This window comes from Musca autumnalis, unplaced genomic scaffold (assembly GCF_047663935.1).
Source record: "Musca autumnalis isolate F117 unplaced genomic scaffold, ASM4766393v1 scaffold_60, whole genome shotgun sequence".
NCBI lineage: Eukaryota > Metazoa > Arthropoda > Insecta > Diptera > Muscidae > Musca > Musca autumnalis.
Genome location: NW_027412200.1, coordinates 358,298 through 368,852, shown reverse-complemented (window position 1 = coordinate 368,852; position 10,555 = coordinate 358,298). Strand labels below are relative to the sequence as shown.

Genomic DNA, 10,555 nt, shown 5'->3' with positions numbered 1-10,555 from the left:
GTGATTGATTTGACGAAGCTGACCCTTGTATTTCTTGAGACATGGATGCTTCTGCATCTATCTTCGAAAGGGAATTCGATATCGTCATATAAATTGCATAAAACGTGTGTCAAAGTTTACTTAACAAACGACGTAAGAAGCGAGACTGCAGATATTATGGGTCAATATATATTTGCTTTCATATGGACATGTGATTGATTTGACGAAGTTGACCCTTGCATTTCATGAGACTTGGATGCTTCTGCATCTATCTTCGAGACGTAATTCGATATTGTCATATAAATTACATGGATTGTGTGTCAAAGTTTGTTTAACAAACGCCGTGAGAAGCGAGACTGCAGATATTATAGGTCACGATATATTTGCTCTCATATGGACATGTGATTGGTTTGACAAAGCTGACCTTTGTATTTCTTGAGACATGGTTGCTTTTGCATCTATCTTCGAAAGGGAATTCGATATCGCCATGTAAATTGCATGGATTGAGTGTCAAAGTTTGCTTAACAAACGACGGAAGAAGCGAGACTGCAGATGGTATGGGTCACGATATATTTACTCTCATATGGACATGTGATTGATTTGACAAAGCTGACCCATGTATTTCATGAGACTTGGATGCTTCTGCATCTATCTTCGAAACGGAATTCTATATCGTCATATAAAATGCAGGGATTGTGTGTCAAAGTTTGCTTAACAAACGACGTAAGAAGCGAGACCGCAGATATTATGGATCACAATATATTTGATCTCATATGGACATGTGATTGATTTGACAAAGCTGACCCTTGTATTTCGTGAGACATGGATGCTTCTGCATCTATCTTCGAAAGGGAAATCAATATCGTCATATAAATTGCATGGATTGTGTGTCAAAATTTGCTTAACAAACGACGTAAGAAGCGAGATTGCAGATATTATGGGTCACGATATAGTTGCTCTCATATGGACATGTGATTGATTTGACAAAGCTGACCCTTGTATTTCTTGAGACATGGATGCTTGTGCATCTATCTTCGAAAGGGAATTCAATATCGTCACATAAATTGCACGGATTGTGTGTCAAAGTTTGCTTAACAAACGACGTAAGAAACGAGACTGCAGATATTACGGGTCACGATATATTTGCTCTCATATGGACTTGTGCTTGAGTTGACGAAGTTGACCCTTGCATTTCATGAGACTTGGATGCTTCTGCATCTATCTTCGAGACGGAATTCTTTATCGTCTTATAAATTGCACGGATTGTGTGTCAAAGTTTGCTTAACAAACGACGTAAGAAGCGAGACTGTAGATATTATGGGACACGATATATTTGCTCTCATATGGACTTGTGATTGATTTGACGAAGTTGACCCTTGCATTTCATGAGACTTGTATGCTTCTGCATCTATCTTCGAAACAGAATTCTATATCCTCTTATAAATTGCATGGTTTGTGTGTCAAAGTTTGCTTAACAAACGACGTAAGAAACGAGACTGGAGATATTATGGGTCACGATATATTTGCTCTCATATGGACTTGTGATTGATTTGACGAAGTTGACCCATGCATTTCATGAGACTTGGATGCTTCTGCATCTATCTTCGAGACGGAATTTGATATCGTCATATAAATTGCATGGATTGTGTGTCAAAGTTTGCTTAACAAACGTCGTAAGAAGCGAGACTGCAGATATTATGGGTCTCGATATATTTGCTCTCATATGGACATGTGATTGATTTGACGAAGCTGACCCTTGTATTTCTTGAGACATGGATGCTTCTGCATCTATCTTCGAAAGGGAATTCGATATCGTCATATAAATTGCATGAAATGTGTGTCAAAGTTTACTTAACAAACGACGTAAGAGGCGAGACTGCAGATATTATGGGTCACGATATATTTGCTTTCATATGGACATGTGATTGATTTGACGAAGTTGACCCTTGCATTTCATGAGACTTGAATGCTTCTGCATCTATCTTCGAGACGGAATTTGATATCGTCATATAAATTACATGGATTGTGTGTCAAAGTTTGCTTAACAAACGCCGTGAGAAGCGAGACTGCAGATATTATAGGTCACGATATATTTGCTCTCATATGGACATGTGAATGATTTGACAAAGCTGGGAATTCGATATCGTCATATAAATTGCATAGATTGTGTGTTAAAGTTTGCTTAACAAACGACGTAAGAAACGAGACTTGAACTATTATGGGTCACGATATGTTTGCTCTCATATGGACATGTGATTGATTTCATAAAGCTGACCCTTGTATTTCTTGAGACATGGATGCTTCTGCATCTATCTTCGAAAAGGAATTCGATATCGTCATATAAATTGCACGGATTGTGTGTCAAAGTATGCTTAACAAACGACGTAAAAAGCGAGACCGCAGATATTATGGGTCACGATATATTTGATCTCATATGGACATGTGATTGATTTGACAAAGCTGACCCTTGTATTTCTTGAGACATGAATGCTTCTGCATCTATCTTCGAAAGCGAATTCTATATCGTCTTATAAATTGCATGGATTGTGTGTCAAAGTTTGCTTAACAAACGACGTAAGAAGCGAGACTGTAGATATTATGGGTCACGATATATTTGCTCATATATGGACATGTGATTGATTTGATAAAGCTGACCCTTGTATTTCGTGAGACATGGATGTTTCTGCATCTATCTTCGAAAGGGAATTCAATATCGTCATATAAATTGCACGGATTGTGTGTCAAAGTTTGCTTAACAAACGACGTAAGAAACGAGACTGCAGATATTATGGGTCACGATATATTTGCTCTCATATGGACTTGTGATTGATTTGACGAAGTTGACCCTTGCATTTCATGAGACTTGGATGCTTCTGCATCTATCTTCGAAACGGAATTCGATATCGTCATATAAATTGCATAAAACGTGTGTCAAAGTTTACTTAACAAACGACGTAAGAGGCGAGACTGCAGATATTATGGGTCACGATATATTTGCTTTCATATGGACATGTGATTGATTTGACGAAGTTGACCCTTGCATTTCATGAGACTTGAATGCTTCTGCATCTATCTTCGAGACGGAATTTGATATCGTCATATAAATTACATGGATTGTGTGTCAAAGTTTGCTTAACAAACGCCGTGAGAAGCGAGACTGCAGATATTATAGGTCACGATATATTTGCTCTCATATGGACATGTGAATGATTTGACAAAGCTGGGAATTCGATATCGTCATATAAATTGCATAGATTGTGTGTTAAAGTTTGCTTAACAAACGACGTAAGAAACGAGACTTGAACTATTATGGGTCACGATATGTTTGCTCTCATATGGACATGTGATTGATTTCATAAAGCTGACCCTTGTATTTCTTGAGACATGGATGCTTCTGCATCTATCTTCGAAAAGGAATTCGATATCGTCATATAAATTGCACGGATTGTGTGTCAAAGTATGCTTAACAAACGACGTAAAAAGCGAGACCGCAGATATTATGGGTCACGATATATTTGATCTCATATGGACATGTGATTGATTTGACAAAGCTGACCCTTGTATTTCTTGAGACATGAATGCTTCTGCATCTATCTTCGAAAGCGAATTCTATATCGTCTTATAAATTGCATGGATTGTGTGTCAAAGTTTGCTTAACAAACGACGTAAGAAGCGAGACTGTAGATATTATGGGTCACGATATATTTGCTCATATATGGACATGTGATTGATTTGATAAAGCTGACCCTTGTATTTCGTGAGACATGGATGCTTCTGCATCTATCTTCGAAAGGGAATTCAATATCGTCATATAAATTGCACGGATTGTGTGTCAAAGTTTGCTTAACAAACGACGTAAGAAACGAGACTGCAGATATTATGGGTCACGATATATTTGCTCTCATATGGACTTGTGATTGATTTGACGAAGTTGACCCTTGCATTTCATGAGACTTGGATGCTTCTGCATCTATCTTCGAAACGGAATTCGATATCGTCATATAAATTGCATAAAACGTGTGTCAAAGTTTACTTAACAAACGACGTAAGAAGCGAGACTGCAGATATTATGGGTCAATATATATTTGCTTTCATATGGACATGTGATTGATTTGACGAAGTTGACCCTTGCATTTCATGAGACTTGGATGCTTCTGCATCTATCTTCGAGACGTAATTCGATATTGTCATATAAATTACATGGATTGTGTGTCAAAGTTTGTTTAACAAACGCCGTGAGAAGCGAGACTGCAGATATTATAGGTCACGATATATTTGCTCTCATATGGACATGTGATTGATGAGACAAAGCTGACCCTTGTATTTCTTGAGACATGGATGCTTCTGCATCTATCTTCGAAAGGGAATTCAATATCGTCATATAAATTGCATGGATTGTGTGTCAAAATTTGCTTAACAAACGACGTAAGAAGCGAGATTGCAGATATTATGGGTCACGATATAGTTGCTCTCATATGGACATGTGATTGATTTGACAAAGCTGACCCTTGTATTTCTTGAGACATGGATGCTTGTGCATCTATCTTCAAAAGGGAATTCAATATCGTCACATAAATTGCACGGATTGTGTGTCAAAGTTTGCTTAACAAACGACGTAAGAAACGAGACTGCAGATATTACGGGTCACGATATATTTGCTCTCATATGGACTTGTGATTGATTTGACGAAGTTGACCCTTGCATTTCATGAGACTTGGATGCTTCTGCATCTATCTTCGAGACGGAATTCTTTATCGTCTTATAAATTGCACGGATTGTGTGTCAAAGTTTGCTTAACAAACGACGTAAGAAGCGAGACTGTAGATATTATGGGACACGATATATTTGCTCTCATATGGACTTGTGATTGATTTGACGATGTTGACCCTTGCATTTCATGAGACTTGGATGCTTCTGCATCTATCTTCGAAACAGAATTCTATATCGTCTTATAAATTGCATGGTTTGTGTGTCAAAGTTTGCTTAACAATCGACGTAAGAAACGAGACTGGAGATATTATGGGTCACGATATATTTGCTCTCATATGGACTTGTGATTGATTTGACGAAGTTGACCTTTGCATTTCATGAGACTTGGATGCTTCTGCATCTATCTTCGAAACGGAATTCGATATCGTCATATAAATTGCATGGATTGTGTGTCAAAGTTTGCTTAACAAACGTCGTAAGAAGCGAGACTGCAGATATTATGGGTCACGATATATTTGCTCTCATATGGACATGTGATTGATTTGACGAAGCTGACCCTTGTATTTCTTGAGACATGGATGCTTCTGCATCTATCTTCGAAATTGAATTCGATATCGTCATAAAAATTGCATGAAATGTGTGTCAAAGTTTACTTAACAAACGACGTAAGAAGCGAGACTGCAGATATTATGGGTCACGATATATTTGCTTTCATATGGACATGTGATTGATTTGACGAAGTTGACCCTTGCATTTCATGAGACTTGAATGCTTCTGCATCTATCTTCGAGACGGAATTTGATATCGTCATATAAATTACATGGATTGTGTGTCGAAGCTTGCTTAACAAACGCCGTGAGAAGCGAGACTGCAGATATATTAGGTCACGATATATTTGCTCTCATATGGACATTTGAATGATTTGACAAAGCTGGGAATTCGATATCGTCATATAAATTGCATAGATTGTGTGTTAAAGTTTGCTTAACAAACGACGTAAGAAACGAGACTGGAGATATTATGGGTCACGATATGTTTGCTCTCATATGGACATGTGATTGATTTGATAAAGCTGACCCTTGTATTTCTTGAGACATGGATGCTTCTGCATCTATCTTCGAAAGGGAATTCGATATCGTCATATAAATTGCACGGATTGTGTGTCAAAGTATGCTTAACAAACGACGTAAAAAGCGAGACCGCAGATATTATGGGTCACGATATATTTGATCTCATATGGACATGTGATTGATTTGACAAAGCTGACCCTTGTATTTCTTGAGACATGAATGCTTCTGCATCTATCTTCGAAAGCGAATTCAATATCGTCATATAAATTGCATGGATTGTGTGACAAAATTTGCTTAACAAACGACGTAAGAAGCGAGACTGCAAATATTATGGGTCACGATATATTTGCTGTCATATGGACATGTGATTGATTTGACAAAGCTGACCCTTGTATTTCTTGAGACATGGATGCTTCTGCATCTATCTTCGAAAGGGAATTCAATATCGTCATATAAATTGCATGGATTGTGTGTCAAAATTTGCTTAACAAACGACGGAAGAAGCGAGACTGCAGATATTATGGGTCACGATATCTTTGCTCATATATGGACATGTGATTGACTTGATAAAGCTGACCCTTGTATTTCGTGAGACATGGATGCTTCTGCATCTATCTTCGAAAGGGAATTCAATATCGTCATATAAATTGCACGGATTGTGTGTCAAAGTTTGCTTAACAAACGACGTAAGAAACGAGACTGCAGATATTATGGGTCACGATATATTTGCTCTCATATGGACTTGTGATTGATTTGACGAAGTTGACCCTTGCATTTCATGAGACTTGGATGCTTCTGCATCTATCTTCGAAACGGAATTCTATATCGTCTTATAAAATCCAAGGATTGTGTGTCAAAGTGTGCTTAACAAACGACGTAAGAAACGAGTCTGGAGATATTATGGGTCACGATATACCGATGACCGTCACGATATACCGATACCGATTATGCCTTAAGATCAGTTTGGCATAAACAAGTTAATCTCACTAATACCCCACCTACTAATCTAATTCTAATTCAAATAAAATAAAATTTTAATCCTAAAAGTTGTAAAAAAGGAAAAACCCGTAATAAACCATACCCTCCTAACTTTAGCATAATTCCAGCTAAAATTATTGAACCCGAAACAGGAGCTTCTACATGAAATGAACTAAAAATATTGGTATTTTTACTAAAAATGCTATAACTAATGAAAAATATAAGATCTCATAATTAAATATATAATTATTTAACAAATAAAAATGCATAGTATTTGTAACCTTATATAAGTAAAAAATACCAATTAATATTGGTAACGACACTAATAAAGTATAAAATAATAAATAAACACCAGCCTGTAAACGTTCCGGTTGATACCCCCACCCTAAAATTAAAAACAAAGTAGGAATTAATCTTCTTTCAAAAAATAAATAAAACATAAATAATCTTATTCTACTAAAAGTTAATACTAATATTAATAATAATAAAATAATATTAAATAAAAATAAATTAGTGCAATTACTATACTTAAAGACAGACTCTCTAGCCATTAATATTAAAGAAACAATTCATAAACTTAATAAAATCAACCTATAAGAAATTATATCAGAACCAAATAAGTAAGAAATTGACATAAAATAATTTGAATATATATTATCTATATATATAAAAATGGTGTAAAAAATGTATAGTAATTCATAAAATGAGAACGGCTAGGCCGATTTCTGTAAAATTTTTTGTCAGATATTCGTATTTTCGAGGGGAAGGTCTTTACGGAAGAAAATTTCGGAAAATCTCTCTGGAAAAGTCGGAAAATTGGAAAAATCGAAAATTGAGTTTTTGTATGAAATTTTATTCCTTAATAGCGAGACGAAGTTCGCCGGGTCCGCTAGTTTAAAATAAAAACAAAAGAAATTAAAATAAAAATATTTGAACCATTCAGTACAAATTTTTAATAAAACATAATGGAAATAAAAATAAAATTATAAAAATAATTTTTAACATTGTAAAATATTAAATCTTTGAAAATAATCATTTCCATGTGTACGAATTATTGAAACTAAAATTGAAAGACCTTAAGCCCCTTCACATACTCTAAAAGTTAAAAATATTATTCTAAAAAAATTTTCATAATTATATATATTTAAATATACAAATAATAAAAGAAATAATCGTAAAACAATATATTCTAATCTTAATAATATAGACAATAAATGCTTTCGATTAGAAACAAAAGTAAATACTCCTATAATAAATAAAATTCTAGGTAAACATCAACTTAAAATGATTAACATTAGTTTTAATAGTTTAACAAAAACATTGGTCTTGTAAATCAAAAATAAGATTAATTCTTTTAAAACTTCAAGAAAAAAGAAATTTCTTTATCATTAATCCCCAAAATTAATATTTTATTTAAACTATTTCTTGATATTATACAATGAATTTTAATAACTCTTCTATTTATTTTTAACTTTATTTTTATAAACATTAAACACCCACTAGCAATAGGTTTAACACTTTTAATCCAAACTATTTTAGTGTCAATATTTTCAGGATTAATAACTAAAACATTTTGATTTTCATATATTTTATTTTTAGTATTCTTAGGAGGAATATTAGTTTTATTTATTTATGTAACTTCATTGGCTTCAAATGAAATATTTACTTTTTCTACAAAACTCTTAATCTCTTCAATTTCAATTTTTATAATTATAATCATCTCATTATATTTTATTGATAAAAGTATTTTACTTCAACATACTAATTTAGAAACCCAATCAATTTCAAATTTAAATTTTTATATAATAGAAAATTCTTTATCATTAAATAAATTATATAATTATCCAACTAACTTACTAATAATTTTACTAATAAATTATTTATTAATTATACTAATTGCTGTAGTTAAAATTACTAATTTATTTAAGGGTCCTCTACGACCTATATTTAACTAATGAACAAACCTTTACGACTTAAGCATCCAATTTTAAGAATTGCAAATAATGCACTAGTAGATCTTCCTGCCCCAAGAAATATCTCATCTTGATGAAATTTCGGGTCATTATTAGGCTTATGTTTAATTATTCAAATTTGAACTGGATTATTTCTTGCTATACATTATACAGCAGATATTAATTTAGCATTTAATAGAGTAAATCATATTTGTCGAGATGTAAATTATGGTTGATTATTACGAACTTTACATGCTAATGGTGCGTCATTCTTTTTTATTTGTATTTACCTTCATGTAGGGCGAGGAATCTATTATGGATCATATTTATACACCCCTACATGATTAATAGGAGTAATTATTTTATTTTTAGTAATAGGAACAGCTTTTATAGGATATGTTCTTCCATGAGGGCAAATATCTTTTTGAGGAGCTACTGTTATTACTAATCTATTGTCAGCTATCCCTTATTTAGGAATTGATTTAGTACAATGAGTCTGAGGAGGATTCGCTGTGGATAACGCAACATTAACTCGATTCTTTACATTCCATTTTATTTTACCTTTTATTGTATTAGCAATAACAATAATTCATTTATTATTTTTACATGAAACAGGTTCAAATAACCCAATTGGGTTAAACTCTAATATTGATAAAGTTCCTTTCCACCCTTATTTTACTTATAAGGACATTGTAGGATTTATTATTATAACAATAATTTTAATTTTATTAGTACTAATTAACCCGTATTTATTAGGAGATACTGATAATTTCACCCCAGCTAACCCCTTAGTAACACCTGTTCATATTCAACCAGAATGATATTTCTTATTCGCTTATGCAATTTTACGATCTATTCCTAATAAACTTGGGGGAGTAATTGCTTTAGTATTATCAATTGCTATTCTAGCAATTATACCATTTTATCATTTAAGAAAATTCCGAGGAATTCAATTCTACCCAATTAATAAAATTTTATTTTGAACTATAGTGGTTACAGTAATTTTATTAACATGAATTGGAGCCCGACCTGTAGAAGCACCATACGTGCTAGTTGGACAAATTTTAACAGTAATATACTTTTCTTATTTCTTATTTAATCCTTTAATTACAAAATGATGAGATAATCTTTTAAACTAGTTAATGAGCTTGAATTAATCATATGTTTTGAAAACATAAGATAGAGATTAAATTTTCTATTAACTTTTACTACTAAATTTAATTCATTATAATAAATATAATAAAAAAAATTTAAACCCTAAAAAAAATAATAAAAAATTTAACGAAAAAGGTAAAACACTTTTTCAAACTAAATATATTAATTTATCATATCGAAACCGAGGTAAAGTCCCACGAACTCAAATAAATATAAAAGAAACAAAAGTTAACTTTAAATAAAATATAAAAGAAAATACATCACACCCCAAAAATATTACACAAAATAATATACTTATAAATAAAATTCTCGCATATTCAGCTAAAAAAATTAATGCAAAACCCCCTCTTCTATATTCAACATTAAACCCAGAAACTAATTCAGATTTCCCTTCAGCAAAATCAAATGGAGTTCGATTAGTTTCAGCTAAAGAAATTCTAAACCATACTAAAGCTATAGGGAATATTAAAAATAAAAACCAAATAAATAATTGGTATTTATAAAACATTAATATATCATATCCTCCAATTAAAAACACAAAACTTAATAATACTAAAGCTAATCTAACTTCATAAGAAATTGTTTGAGCTACAGCTCGTAAGCCTCCTAATAAAGCATAACACTGTGCTACAGTGAAAATTTGCAGGGGTTCTAATGCATAAATTCGGTTTTGTGGGAGTCCACAGAAGACGAAAATGCCTTTGGTTTTTT

The 10,555-nt window shown here is 32.8% G+C and overlaps 2 pseudogenes; one reads left to right on the top strand and one right to left on the bottom strand.

Annotated features, from left to right (window-relative positions):
• Positions 1–6,704: 6,704 nt before the first annotated feature.
• Positions 6,705–7,742, bottom strand: LOC141388141 (NADH-ubiquinone oxidoreductase chain 4-like; annotated as a pseudogene).
• Positions 7,743–8,021: 279 nt separating this feature from the next.
• Positions 8,022–9,443, top strand: LOC141388146 (NADH-ubiquinone oxidoreductase chain 6-like; annotated as a pseudogene).
• The last annotated feature ends 1,112 nt before the right edge of the window (positions 9,444–10,555 follow it).